The sequence below is a fragment of the Battus philenor genome, unplaced genomic scaffold, assembly GCF_028537555.1.
Source record: "Battus philenor isolate CCGP_79_NKW_IND1 unplaced genomic scaffold, ilBatPhil1.0.hap1 SCAF_21, whole genome shotgun sequence".
Lineage (NCBI taxonomy): Eukaryota > Metazoa > Arthropoda > Insecta > Lepidoptera > Papilionidae > Battus > Battus philenor.
In genome coordinates, this window is record NW_027181684.1 from 13,041,340 (window position 1) to 13,057,918 (window position 16,579).

Sequence of the window (16,579 nt, forward strand, 5' to 3'; positions counted from 1 at the left end):
ATTCAAAGGTTGTCTGGTAGAGATTGCCACGAGCGATAAGAACGCCTCTTGTACCTTTATAGAAATTGTTTTTTTTTAGTCCATTCAAAGTTTGTCTGGTAGAGATCGCCACGAGCGATAAGAACGCCTCTTGTACCTTTATAGAAATTTTTTTTTTTAGTCCATTCAAAGTTTGTCTGGTAGAGATCGCCACGAGCGATAAGAACGCCTCTTGTACCTTTATAGAAATTGTTTTTTTTTAGTTCATTTAAAGTTTGTCTGGTAGAGATCGCCACGAGCGATAAGAACGCCTCTTGTACCTTTATAGAAATTTTTTTTTTTTAGTCCATTCAAAGTTTGTCTGGTAGAGATCGCCACGAGCGATAAGAACGCCTCTTGTACCTTTATAGAAATTGTTTTTTTTTAGTTCATTCAAAGTTTGTCTGGTAGAGATCGCCACGAGCGATAAGACCGCCTCTTGTACCTTTATAAAAATTGTTTTTTTTTTTTGGTTATTATCAATGGTGTGCAAAAAAGTGTAATAAATAAATTGTAGTGCATTGCATGTAAATGCTTGCTTGAGTGTAATTTTTACTGACTATTTTAGTTCGATTTTACAATAAAGTTCCTTGTAATGTCGTCGAAATATCTTTATATATAAAAATTCATTAATCTGTCTCACGATAACTTGAGTATACCGCCATAATTTTTTTTTCAATAAGTTTCAACAAGCATCTTTTACATATTTTTATGTATAAAGTTCTATTGAAAAAATTAAAATTTTCCAAAAATGTTATGATTTCTTCTGTAAAGTTATTTTTCGTATATTTTTACAGAAAATAGTGCTGGACAATAAAACAATGTATATAAATGTCCAACACCTCATTTTCCGGCTTTTCTTTTGTGTTCCGGTGAATATCACAGCTATAAACACTGAGAGAAATATAAACCATTTTAGCTTCACTAATTTATAAGCTTCGCCACTTAGTTACGGGAAATTCTCCACTTCCGCATCAACCAGGAAGCGCCCGATGAAACCTTGAAAAGCTCTAATTTCCTGCTGCGGGCGTTTCTAGATTTTCTTCTCCATTTTCACACGAACAAGTAAGATTTAACAAAGTTTTTAAAGTACCTGTTTATCCTTTGTTTTATTTAATAAGAGCAGATGTAGTTTAGTGATTAAAAGTTATAAATAACAATCGAGGCAGGTTCGAATCTAAAGAGGTTTAATTAAGAACATTTAGATAATGTTATAGAAAGATTTAATGGAATCAGGCGTTACCTCGCGGAAGTCCATCCTAAGTAAGAAAAGGACCAATATTTATTGCACGACTACCACTGCATGTGCGGAAGTGGCTAAATATTGGTCCTTTTCTTACTTATAGAAAAATCCCTAACGAACTACTAGGGCTTATTGCAGCAACATCATCATACTTGCTGATATACGGCCGCTATAAGGTAAAGGTCTTCCTCAAAGAATGCAACGAATTTCAGCGACTTTATTATGTCCATCAAGTGAGGGGCCTGCCCGCTTCGCGTCCACCGGCCTGTGGTCGTCATTCGAGAACCTTCCGTCCCAAATGACCGTTGGGGTATACCATATATTAACAATAAATATTATCATATATTAAAACCTTTACACCTATAAACAATTGCCGCCGCAGGACACAAGCAAATATTAAATTTACACAAACAATCGAATTTTAACCGCAAAAGCATATAGAAATTGTCAATTTAGAAGTTTAACCTGAAATTGTGTTCACTGCATTAACTACGGGTTATGTTTCATGTAATTAAGCTCGTTATAACATACGGCTGTTTAATTGGAACTATGGTAATACGCAATTGAACAATAAATAACGTAAATATTGCGATAAGCACAAAGTATTGTTGAGCATTGTAATGTTGCATTCATTCGGGCCCTGTGCCAAGGGAACAAAAAGGCTTTGTTGATTTTGTTTTTGGATGTACAAGTATATAATTATAACAAGGTAATCGCGCTTAAGTATTAAGCAAGTTATATTGTCAGAATATACCACAGAGCTGATAGCAACACGCGTAGCAGAATTTACTTACAAGGTTACAAACAACTTTTTTTGAAGTTGTTGGAAGACAGAAGGTACGAAGTTTCAAATAGTTCCTATTAGAGATTAAGAGATGATTTATTATAATAAATAACTAATAAATAAAAATACATAATATTTGATACAGTTTTAATAAAACATCTATTTTTTTTAAAAAATCATCGTTGTTTTAACCTATAAACGGGACAGCAAGACATACTCTCTCAATGATATCTAGGGGGGTATATATATATCCACTACATATCCTAGTTATGTTAGTTTATACATATAAGAAACAAATCTGAGAAATTACCCAGTCTTTATATGTATTGAAAAAACTTTTTTCAATAACATAAGCACTTGAAAATTTTCCGTCAATTAACAGACCTCAGCACAACTAGATGTTACTCATTACTGGCTTTAGTTATTTTCATAGCAAAATATATTATGTTGATTATTCTTAATAGAAAGTCGTCGTTTTAGCCTAGGTCTCTCCCAAAGACATCTATGGGGGATATACCATTATCACCGCACTTGTCAGGCAGATTGGTGTGGTATTATGATACGCAGATGATACTGCTGCGAATAATCTGGTTGTTAGTAAGCAGTGGCAATCCTATAATGCGCAGATAAGATTTAAAAGTTACAATTGTTACCTTATAACTATCTCACTAAGAACATTTAATGGATCAAAGTCGAACAATAATAATAAAACAAAAGCATTACCAAACAGGGATCAATAATCCAGCGCATTCTGCAGAACAGAATTGACGAATGGCATAGTAAAGATGATCAATTTTATTGTAGTTTCTTCCTGTTTCTTCTCCACAATTAAACCTTGCGAAGCAAAATATAGACAAAGATAAAATAAATAATAAGTAGAAAGGTAACTAAGAGCTATGTTATATTTAAATAAAAATATAATAACTATTTAACTGTATTTACAAATAGTAAAATAACCTAAAAGTGACAATGTTTCCTTAATTATATTACATGAGATATTAAGAATTAAGGTGAATAGGTATAAATCTATCACCGTCAAAAATCTGTATTTTTAAATTATTTTATATTCAGTTAATATTGAAAATACGGTATGTGAAAAAATAACATAGTATAAGTATAAAATTATTAAAAACAAGTCTTAATTTTGTTATAATATCAAATTAATATGTGAATAGTATCTCAAATGTTAGTGTTTCTATCAAAGTATGATTCTAGCGCCTTAAAGTTCTAAGTGGTGACCACGAACGCCCATAAAGACCCTTTTAAAGCCATCGAAAGACGCTGAATTCTGGCCGCTTCCAATTAGTCTTATTGGAAATCTATAAGGAATGTCTGTGTGGACATCTCACGTCTGAAATGATAATGATTTGGGCTCTTTTGAAGGTCTGTATAGACCTTTACGAGGTCAATACTTTTGAAATTTTTACACAAGCTGATCATTCTTAGTCTTCGTGTTCAAAAATTAAATAAATCATTTATGGCACAAGATATACGTATGTACAATAAAATTCCACAAACAATTTCAGATTTGCTACTGGCGAGATTTAAAATCAATATAAAAATATGTTATTGGAAAAAGGATATCATTGTATCCAAGAGTACTGTACTGATGTTAATGCGTGGAATTGAATGTTGTCGATGATCACCCGGGAAGCTAATTATTACTCATTGGTGAAAATATATTTGTAAAGAGCAACTGTTGAGTTTCTCTCCGGTTCTTAGCAGAACTGCTTTCAGAGCGACGGTTTCCTGTCGATTTAAAAGTGCTTGTAAAAGCCTATTCAATTTTTTGAGTTCGTGGTTGTGGCTTTGCGAACAAGAGCCCGTAAATCTGGAGGGTAGGTACCCAATTAGGGAGACTGACGACATAGTTAAGTTCACGATAAATCGATGCACTTGGGCAGTGCAAGGCTGGTCTTTTTGTTGATCTTTGGCGGAGGCTTATGCCTTGCAATAGATGTCTTTCGGCTGAAGATAAGTTTCTACTTAATAATTAATAACTTAGTATATGTAACTGTATTGCAAAGTAGTGGAACACATATCAAAGGATGTTTCTCCTCCATTTATAGCATGACAAATTTTGGCGGAAACACTATAGCAAGCTATTATGACCGCACAATTAAATAATTAACTAAAACGGATTAAGCAGTTTCCTATCAAGTTGTGAACCTGCATATAAGTGCAAATGCACCGGTCGTATAGTGAAGTGCTGAGCTGTTTCATGCAATGTCTTTGTGTTGCGCTGACAAAGGGAATTCGGTCGACAGGCTTGTATTGTCTAAGTCAAATAAAAGTTTTCGATTTTACTGGATTTTGAATTAGAATACAATTTATATTGGAATACAGGCTTTCATATACAAGTTGAATGCTTACAGGTGTAAAGGTTTAAGGAGAGAAACAGGCTTCTACTTATCAAAATTAATTATTGTTGGCCTGTTCCATTCGGATAGAAAAAATATATTAATATAACATACTTTAGAGAGCAACATACTTTATACAGGATAATTTATAATAAATGTTAAAGCATTTCCTGACAATATTTATATTCTTCATTGCTTTATTAAACCTACGAAATTATAAAATAGTTTGAAAGTACAATCGACGTGTTGTTTAAAATAAATAACTCTGTATTATATTTTATTTTGCTTCGCAAAAATTAATTAATTGAGTGAATGAAATATTTAAGTAAAATAAAAATTAATAAAATATTACATAGTAATCTCTTTATACAGGATGATTCGAAATAGGTGTAAAAACTTTAAAGCATGTTACTCACAAGTGAGCATTCTGTCGACGCTGTTTTTAACGAAAAATGTATTAAAATTCTTTTGCTTAACCTAGTGGAAAGATTTCGGTATACCTGCCTCTGAGGGTCAACAGGTTATGTCACAATTGCATAGACTAAAACTCTCATGATGCTTCTTCATCATTGATTTCTTCACAGCGAGATCAGTTTCTACCCCAAACTCGTTTCGAAAGAGTCAAGACCTTTAGTATTTAGTACTCCGTGCAGTTATTCCATCGTCAACGTACTCAGCAGCGGCGTATCTATATTTTTCTCGGCTCCCCACCCCGCTGTGCTTTGCAGAGGGCGTCCATCGGAAAATAAGAACAACAATGAATGGTAACCTTTTTCAAACATCGTTTCTGAAATTATGAACAACATAATTATGATATAAAACGGAAAAGGGTTCTCAAAGAAGGATTACTCCATATTAAAATTAATTCCTGTTTATTATATGTCCCTGCTGATTTTGTTCTATCAGAAGTTCTTGACCTGTATTATTCTATATTATGTGTAAGTAAGCCTCTGTATTGAAATGTAAGACAGAATTAAACAAAAAAGAAAATCAAAAGTTTTAATGGTGCAATTGCAATAAATATGAGAAGGATAAGAGGCGATGAGTGAATGAAATGTAAATAAATGCTGTGATAAATAAAATGAGAAGGATGAAAGAAGGCAGAAAGGAAAAATTGTGAAGGACTATAGAGAGAGAGAGAGAGAGAGAGAGAGAGAGAATGAATGATAAAAGATAAAATTAAAAAAAAAACGAAATATTCCTGTCCTAAAAAGATGGTAGGAGGATCAATTAAAAAGAACCTGTAGCAATATATTGGTTAAAACTAAGCCAATGATTTGTTTTATAACTCTTTAAGAATAATGTTAAATAAATATCACATCAAGTATTCTAGTACAACTTTATTATCCGGTGGAAACTCCGCAGATGCGCCGTTTGAAATGCATTTTCGTGAAAAACTTGAAAAAACATTTTCGTGTTTAAGTTTTTCGGTCGACAGCGCCTCCGGCTGCGCCTGTTTGGTGTTCCAATCACGGCGTGTCGATCCGACGAACGCGCGGGTAAATATATTTTGCTTAGTCAATAGAAACTCTGCCGCGACTTGCATCACGTCTCTGCATATGTAATCTACAACGAAACTTCAATACATTATCCAAACAGTTTATTTAAATCAGGCATTTTATTTGGCACATGAAGCAGTTGAGTAAAATATATGGCATAAATCAGCTTGATTCGGTTTCATGAAACGTTGTTTTTATGACACTGACGTCTTACATTGTATAAATTTGAAAGTTAAATTTGAAACTTGTTGACTAATACCAAAATAAAAGAAATATACTATATATTGACTCATCACGATATCTCTAAAACTATATGTCTTAGACACTTGAAATTTGGTACAATTTTTTTTTATATTAAGAAAAAGTCAGCTATGAACGAATTTATTATAATTCCGACCGCAAAATGGTTGTGTGGGCGTTCATTAATTTTTCGAAAGCAGTCACAAAGTAACCGTTTATATATAAACCAGTGTATCCCAACATGGACTCCACGTCCCACTAGGGGGCAATTTAATTGTTAAGGTGGACTTGACACGCGTATAACCCTTTCGCTTTGTATAAAAATTATGTATGTTACATGGGGGCGTAAGAATTTTAGAAAGGCTGAAGTAGGGCATAGAACAAACAAGGTTTGGAAACATATAAAAAGGAAAATGTACCTGCTAAGTTAAAATAGTCATGTAAAGTTATTATGTATAATATATTTAAAGATATAATATATACACAAAAATTTGACTATAATCATTTTTTAGGCTGTCGAAAGGTCCACTACTGGACATAAGCCTTTCGCAAAGATTAATATCAGCTGTAAGCAAGAAGCGATAGAGGCTGTATGTGTACAGTGTGTTCTGCCCACCTCAACAATATAGTAAAAATCTAAAAGTATTACAGACAGGGTGATAGAATATACAATAGTAGGATAATAAACTATCTTTTAAAATGGCTCAAATTATGTAATTACTCTATATAACTTGAAATTACTATAGCAGTACCGAAACTGCTGTACCGCTCCTCAGATCTTAACTATGTCGTTGGCCCACGTGGGGGGGGGGGGTCTATCTTCGCCGCGTCCACCTCGTGGTCGCCACTCCAAAACCTTTAGACACCAAATGCCATTGGCTGCACGAGCGATGTGCATCTACCAATGCCACTTCAGATGAGCAATTCTTCGAGCTACGTTAGTGATCCGAGCATAGCCCTTTTCGTTGCTTTCTAGGTTACCTAGAGCCTTATCATGTGCCATCATAAGTAACGTAACATCATTTAATTGGCAGATAATAAGCTATATTTTCTCTAATTTAGATCATCTAATTTATAACCAATCAACTAAATGAAACTTAAATTTTAAATAATATTAAGTTAAAGCATTAAACTTATCTATGTAGGTGTAGATATTAAATTTAACTAAATAAAAGTAGAGAAGGAAGTTTCACTATACATCATTCGATGACGGATAGAGAGTATATTTAATTACAGTGATCCGGGTTGTTTGGTAAATTCGATGTACGGCCGGGAGAGCTTCGTTGACAAAGGGAAGCCTTCCTGGTTTGTTTGGGAACACACATGCCTATAATATCCGTTCGTTATTGTATTTTATATACGTTTCGTAGTAACACATAATAACACGCACATGGATAATTATGTCAATAAAATTAATATTTTTATAAAATAATGATAAGAGCTTTATAATAACGTCCCACTAAATATTTTAGACCTCCCGTTTCTTAGTTATAAATCTAAAATTAAAAGTTTATTATTAAATTAATCTTATTATAGCATTCAAGAATTTTTATTTGATCGAAATTTGTGAATTTTTGTTTGTTGACTCATTTACATAGTTGATATTATAATGTACACATCCAAAATTGTTAAATTTCAAACTATAAAAGATATTCATATATAGCTACTTCCGCTATGTAGCAGTAGTCGTGCAATAAAGTGCACCGCCCGCCAGCCCGCTGATAAATGCGCGTGCGGCAAACAATGCGAAACACAACTACCACCGTTAATCTACTCTACACGTGTTTCACCACTCCACGGGGCATCCTTGGCAGATGTTATACCGACCAGTGCAGTCCAGATGCCTCATTTATGAGCGAGCTAGCGGGCCGTTTACTTCATTGCACAACTACTGCTGCATAGCGGAAGTAGCTATATATTAGTCCCTTTCTTATTTAGGAGGGACTTCCGCGAGGTAACGCCTGAATCTATTAGATGTTAAATTTCATTTAAAGGAGTAACTTTTGAGTTTCTGGTCGCTCTTCTTAACGGCGTTCCGAGACGGTGATAACTTACTGCTTATAATGTTAAAATAATCAATGTTTCAAAAGCCCACGTTAATATCTAATTGAATTAAGGTATTTTTAATTTCAAATATGAGGCTATAAGATATAGTTAATATGAAATTAAGAAAAAAAATGTTTATATAAAGGTAAAAAGATACTTAAAAGTATTGTAAGATCTCTGACGTTTTAATGTAAGAGTTGTATGTCGATCAAATTCATATTAACCATACACCATAGCATATACATATACATACAACCATACACAGGGTTTTATTACGTAAGAAGGCTTACAATTCAAGGCTTTGACGTCTCGTGCGATAGTTTCAAACCTAATTAATTCGGTGGAACATAAAGTTGGTGTACTTTGAAACATTAAGGCTTCGCTGCAAGGTGTTGAATTGATTGGAATTCATTATACGATCATGCGAATGATGTAAATGTTATTTTAATATAAATTATAGAGTTAATTTACTGTTTACTTTAAAAAAGGAGAAAAGTTTCACAAAGTCGCTAAGACTAAAATCCATAAGAACGAATATCCAAATAATTTTGTAACGACTGCAGAGGTTTTACACTGCAGCAAGCTATCAAGGAAATTGGCGATGTCAGTAATTTCAAACTTTAAAATATCAAAATTATCACATACTACAATGCCGTTGACGACTATAAAAGCCGATACTGGAGGCATTCTAAGTCAGTTTACACCCTGAAAAGTAGTGAAAACAAGAAGATAATTGTGAGAACCGTAGGGAATGAGTTGCAGTGGGCAGAACCGCTGCCAGTTTCGCTGTCCGAACTCTAGTTGTAGTAATTAAAAGATGTAATAATATTGCCACATAAAAAGCTGCCATATGTGAAAGTTCCCGCGGACGTCGTCACAACGCTCAACCGTTTGCTCGTCTCGCCCACTCGTCTCGCTCACTCGCACGGCGTGCACTATACGTGCTCTTGCTTGCGCCTTGGCAGGTAGCCAAGGCGCTGCACGTGCGTCCGCGGCCGTTGTAGTTCTCGGGGAGTCGGATTTGAACTAGAGAACGATGCGCAACCGCTCGTAGGCGCATTATTCATTTTCCGGGCACAAATTGTTTTAATTATTCAATAAACGTTTTTCCACACCACAAAGGCTTATTTTTATTGAGTCTCCGTTTCCCTATTCCCAATCCACGGTCATCATAATACGTAATACGGCATCATTAGTTACGTCCATTTATACGGAGGCCTTCTGTATACAGCATGATTGGTTATAGGTGCAAAAGCTTCAAAGTGTGAATATATATATATATATATTTTCTGACAGTTATCATGATAGTTCTTATTTAAAAATCAATGGCTTAAAAATTCAGATTACTACTTATTTTAATTATGTTTCACTTTGTTTCTCTGTAGACTTTATTGTCAGAAGTTAAGACTTGTCTAATAATATAACGTTATAACAAACGTTTGTGTGATATCCCTAAAAGATATCACAAACGTTTTTTGTTGATAGAGGCGATACGTGTCAATGTATGAAAAGGAATGGAAGAGTATGAGAAGAATAACAGAGGAATGGAATGAAAGATTTTAAAAAGGACAGAAGAGCGTGGTACTAAAATAGTTAAAATTATTGTAAAAAATTTCCCTGCTTACATATTGCAGGGGAGTACGAAAGATCACCTAATGAGAGCCATAATTTTTTTTTACACTTTTTAAAAGATTTTCTACAGGTTTCTAAAGAATGTATGGAATTATTCTTATGAAAAAATATTTTTTTTTACCTCATTATATTTATTAGATATCATCATCATTATTTCAGGCCGTTCGTTGACTTCTGGACTCTGTGCCTCTCCAATAGAATGGAAAAGGCCTGTTACAAACAGCTGGACTTGCACCGAATATTCAAATGTGAAAACCTACCTCGCTTCCGTCTCTCGAGAGATTCTCCGAAATCACCAGATCTCGATCTCTATCAGCAGCGCGCAGGCCCGAGTAGATGAAAGTGGGGTCCTATGTTTCGTGTCCACAGGCACTCTCTTTCAGATACGGTTCCTCGTAATATAGCATAGTTAGTTTATATTTAAAATAAATATTTTAATGTATATTTATAGTGTCAATTAACAAGTTTCTTTTTGTGTATCGTCTTGCGAATTTCTTTTGAGAACTAACCCCAAGTGTCACGCTATAAGCCAGTGTATGTATGAGTAATATTAAAGTGAAAGCATCTCTGTGGAATACGATCGGAGTCGCAAAAAGGCCAGTATTCAACATCTTTCAAAAAGTTTTAGAATAATATATTATATGATAATAAATATTGCCTAAATTGTATATTCTATATTTACCTATTGAATCTAAAAATATTATTAAACTATAAAAAAAATTACATTTTTTGTTTAATCAAGTCTTGGATAGTAAATTGCGCGTGTACATGTATAGGTTACAAATCAAAGATGCACACATTAATCAAGTACTTAGACTAAGCAATGCGGTCGATGAACAAATTGAATATGCGATTACAGACGGCAAAGAGGCAGTCCGGTCAACAAGCTCGCCCGACCTCCGAATTCACTCGACCGCCTATCCGGATCTACTTAATTAAATATAAGGCTTTTATGAAGTACAACACAAACATCGTATAATGGAGAATAGTTTCGCTAGAATATAGATGATAGGAATTCAAATTTAAGGCTGTTTCGTTCTACACATTCTAAAAAGACTAACCTATAGATAGTATAAATAGATAATATATATATTATCTATTTATACTATCATGTAGTCGTGATAACACTACTTTTTTCTTTACTGTAGTGAAGCGATGACAAATGATACTGTGTCTTCTTTCTTTACTGTTACGTATTCATGACAAAACTACAGGATCATAATCTACTATCATGTAGCGCTAGTAACACTACAGGATCGTTTTTTATGCGGTTATATTAACACAACGGCATCTTGTTTGTTTACTTTTTTGTAGTGATAACAAATATAACTGTTACATAGTAACAATACATCTACGGTGTCATCTACTGCTACATACTCATGAGATCAATACAAAAAGTTCTTTCCTTTCCTGTTAAGTAGTCATGTAAATACTACATAATCTTTTTTATTTTACTATCATGTAGTGTTAGTAACACTACAGGGTCATTTTCTTTTTACCGTGCTGTTACGATAACACTATGGTCTCTTGTTTCTTTACTTTCATGTAGCCATGACAGTGATATTGAGTTTTTTCATTACTTTCATGTAGTGACGGCATCGGTACAAGGTATTATTTTATTAACTGTTACATAGTCACGTTACTGCTTATTTGTCTTCTTCCTTTACTATTATGTAGCGTTGCAGTGGCTACATCAGCTGAAAAGAAGAAAAAGAGCTGCACGTAACTTTTAAGCTATTGCACTTTTGGCCAACCAGTCTGTATTTGTTACGTTGTAAAAAAACAACATTAAATATTCATTCTGTAAAATTTCCTCTAGGTAGAATAATGAACAGTCGATATAACCTATATTATTATATGTATTATAAAATTAAACAATAAAACTAAGCTGTATAATATTGGTGCGACAAGTTATGTCATGTTATTAGTCATCTCTATCTAGGAACAGGTATTCTCATAAACCTCTATATTATCAAATTTGGAACAAGTTTCATGGCCTCTTAACGCACGACAACGCTCAGCTGTCATTAATAACAGATGTGTCTATATAAGGCCTATGAAACTATGAAATTGATCATGTACCGAAATTTCATAGTGTACGAGTATAATCAAAATTCATAGCACCCTCCCATTATCTAGCTGGCTACATGAGATTTTAGAAGTGAGAAATTCTCTTAGGTTGTACTATAGATAGACATGACTACTACTTCTTCTTTTCTTTCGATGGAGGCTTCGGAAAGGCAAGATATAGGCCTCCGTCAAATCTCTCCACTATGGCCGGTCTTGCCCTGTCCGCTTTCTGTAATATCACGCGACCTTAACTAAGGCTTCGATCTAGTTGTGGGCATATCGAGGCCACGTTTTCTCGTCACCATTAGGTTTGTTATTGTTTCTTTTTGATATACACCAATACCTCCCTTTGCGTCGTTTCGTTATTTTCCAAGTTGCGTCGCTGCTTAATTAGTACTAATTTTCACTGTGCGTCGTTAGATTTAAGAGGTTGCGTTGTTTTGGGTTCGAGTCTTTAATTTTGGAAATTTTCTTTTTTTTTACAAAAGATGGCAACACTTTTGTTTCTAATTGAATCTCTTGCTAGCAAAAAATCAAACAATTTTAATACAGTTTTATTTTCACTTTGTTTATCTATTTTTGGAGTTCAGTTTCAATTACGTAGTGTGTTGTAATATAGTGTGTAAAAAAAGGACATTTTTAAAAGAGAATAATAAATTTATATAAATTTTAATGTGTTGTTTCTGGTTACAAAAAAAGTATATATTTTTCCAATTTATTTATTTGCAGAGTTATATTTTTTTAATGTTTACTTTGTTCAATTTTCTTCTTAAAAAAGTTGTATTTTCGTAACCCTGGAACCTATCTTCGATCTTTACATGGTTTGCTATAGACAATCTTAATTCACTTTGCGGCGTTTCAATTTGCGTCGTGTTTTTTTGGAACGTAACCACGACGCAAAGTGCAGTATTGGTGTACATATATTTAATTAGAGTTTTAGTTTAGACTCATGGTCGCCATACAAGAACTTTTCGACTCCAACGACAGCTGCACAAGCGATGTGCTTCACTAACTGTCATTTCAGACGAGCATTTCCTAGAACTACATTCGTGACTTTGTTTCTTCTGTATATCTCCTCATTTCTGTTCCATCTTAAGCGATCCGTCTCGGATCCAACCAACTGAAAATATTTTTTTAATATTTATTACTTTGGAATATTGTCAACGTCAATACAGAAACAATGTTTACTATTTCAAATAAAATAATTTACAGCATAAATATCTAATGGACTCAGGCGTTACTTTGCGGTAGTCCATTCTAAGTAAGATAAGGACCAATATATAGCTACTTCCACCAATGCAATGCAGTGCATTGGCGGAAGTAGCTATATATTGGTCCTTTTCTTCCTTTACAACATAAAAGTATATCACCTGTGCAATAATAAAAATACTAGAATAACTCAATTTGAACCAATGGCAACTTTAAAGTTAAGGCTACGTGGTCTCCAAACATGAGGAACGTAGGCTTTCTCATAGATTACTAATAACACTGGTTAGGAACAGCCTTCATCCAGCGTCTTCCGATTCTTAAAAAGGTTGTTTGTCCACTTTGTTACCCTTGGGACGCGAGATAACTTATCACGTCACGTATGAACAAAAAGGAGAGTCGCGCAAACTTTCTAGAGTAATACAGAAGAGTCATAGGAGAGACCATTAAAATAAGCAAGTAGGAAAAAAAACAAATGCATTTAACACTAGTAAGGATAAATACTTAAATCGGGGATAAATGTAATAATAAAGGAAATAAAGAAATAAAAAATAGCAAAATAGAACAAAATTTAAACTTGTAGTATTCTGGTGGAAAAGGGAGACGAATATGAGTTGATGAATGAAAGGATAAGGAAAAGATTAAACAATTGGTGAAGAATAAAAGTTGAATGAATAAATTACATCGAAATAGAAAAAATAATATGAGAACGGAAATATTAAAATCTGTGAAAAAATATTTCCTAAGAATAGTCCCTGTGTACCCAAGATAGGGAAAGTACAAGAGGCCCCCAAAAGCGAGAACACGAAAAATTTTATTCTTAAATATTAACAAAAGAATCCTCTCAAAAGTTTTTGTTTTTCATTTATTAAATCTATATACCACAGATATTAGAGTATGTACCTTAGCTTTTACAATAACAGAAGGTTTTTTAGTATTTTATTTTTACTTATACTACTTTTTACTTTACTGCTCTAAGTTACTTACTTAGTCAATTTTTAAACTTTAATCTTAAACTAAATAAATTTATATTTAATTTAGTGGTATCTTGTTAATTTGTTTGTTCACAATGCCCTAACAATGTTCAGTTTTTAAAATCACTATTCTTGCTACTACTTCCTCATTCCTTCTCCATATTTTCATCATCAGATTGTATGCCAGTATCAGTGCGGTCGTTTACCGACTTCGCTACATCAACCTTTCTGTCAAAGGTTTATATATAACATCATTATTTAACACGTTCACTGCGGACCCAATTTTGAAGAACTTTCAGCTGGTGCGGCTGAGGTCGAATCAGCCTCAAGCTGAACTTCCTAGTAGTGCGGTTGAGGCCTTTTCTGCCTCATGTTTCGGTTGAGTGTAAACAGCCGCCGCACTAGAGAGAAAACACGAGTTTTACGCGCCGCACCAGTGCAAAGTCTACAATGAGGCTGAATCGGCCTCAAGCCGCAGTGAACGTGTTAACAGCAAGATTTTAAATTGGCAACAAGAGTAGTACAATGCAAAGATACACCGCTAGTAAGTATAAATAATTGCCATCGTTTGCACACAAGATAAAGCAGTGTTCGTACGGCGACGTCAAGTAAACATGCAACAGACCGTAACACTCGCGGAGGTTCAATATTTGTTCAGTGAATATCGTCCTACAATTCTTAGCAGCGAGGAATATAGAGAGAAAATATAAAGGCGTGTGCACACTAGCGACATAATCACATGCCACCGACCAACTTTATTAAGCTGTCCATACTCTAACAGCTCTTTATTTATTTATAATTGATAACTGATTATTATTATTAACAATTGACGACTTTATAAGTGACGAAAAGTAAATATATTGCGCAAAAATAACGACTTTGTTGCACGTTAGTTGCGCACAAATAGCAAATACATTACGCATAAGTGTCGAATTTAATGCACGTAAGTATCAAGTTAGATATTAATTATTAATTTTAGCGTAAAAGTTACAAAGAAAGTGGCGAATCAAATGCGCTCAAATGTCAACTTTTCTGCGTTTACGTGAGTTTGTTGTGTACATATATTTGATTTTATTTATTTATTATCAAAAACTTACTATTGGTCGATTATTAAAAGTAGTAGAAGGTCAATTACAAGTTTTCACTTAAAGAAAGCAGTACATACTAGAGTAAATATATAACAAATTGATTATATAGGTAATATTATGTCTGAGATTTTTAATAACCAGAAAAAAATTATATTAAGTACATAAACAACAAAATTTTTTGTTACATAAAGAAACGTATGCATCTAAAATTAAATACTAAATATAATTAATTAATTCAATCATAATTAATTACTAAAACATATAATTAATTAATTAAATTCATGATTAATTAATATAACGCATAATTAATTTAAAACAAAGTGACGAAATTTGCTGTTTGTCACCTTGTTAAGGACGAATTAATTACACAGAGTACGACATTATTGAGCATAAGTAACTACTATATCACGTGAAAGAGGCAGTTTTGTTAATCAAAAATTGATTTACATGCTCGGTACGTCGTTGTCGCGATAAGGGTCCGTTTAATAAACTTTCAGGAGTCGCTAGTTTGTTAAGGCTTATTGTAGAAATCTTATTACAGACCTCGGCTCCCGGATCGTTATAGTGATCCCAAAAACCTTTTGATTGATACCAATAATAATAGATATTGATTGTGCCCCTAAAAGCAGATATATTCAAAGCACGAACGGTCTAATACATGGTAATTGCTTATCGGTTATTCGGAGGTATTTCAAGTTATGATATATTTTATGTTAATTTAGAATATGTACATTTAATGTTACATATATAAAATTTGTATAATCAAGTCAACTTTTATTGCATTAGCGTGGAGAATTATGTGGCCAGGAACGCATACAGGTGTTGGGCTTCTTCTGGAACCTACGGCCATAGTAAAAGTGAGGCAAAAAAAATATACGCATGTCTTCTAAATAGGGGAAGATGTTATTTAATGGAATCAGGCGTTACCTCGCGGAAGTCCATCCTAAGCAAGAAAAGGACCAATATTTAGCCACTTCCGCACATGCAGTGGTAGTTGTGCAATAAAGTGCACCGCACAGAGTCTCTGTGTTTGGCACTAATCGGTGTAACATAACTCCTGAAGATGCCCCGTGGAGAGGTGAAACATGTGTTGAGTAATTTGGCGGTGGCAGTTGTGCGATTCGCATTGTTTGCCGCATAAGCATTTATCAGCGGGCTGGCGGGCGGTGCACTTTATTGCACGACTACCACTGCATGTGCGGAAGTGGCTAAATATTGGTCCTTTTCTTACTTAGGGGAAGATATTATTTTCTATATTATAATTTTCATGAAAATGTAATGTACGAATTTATCTTAAATATAACTATAGTTAACCTAAGTTGGTTAATCAAAGTTTTAATAATAGGGAAATAATAGAATAAAAGATTTGTCACGAGTTACCATAACTGTATGTCTATAGCATACATATATATATATATA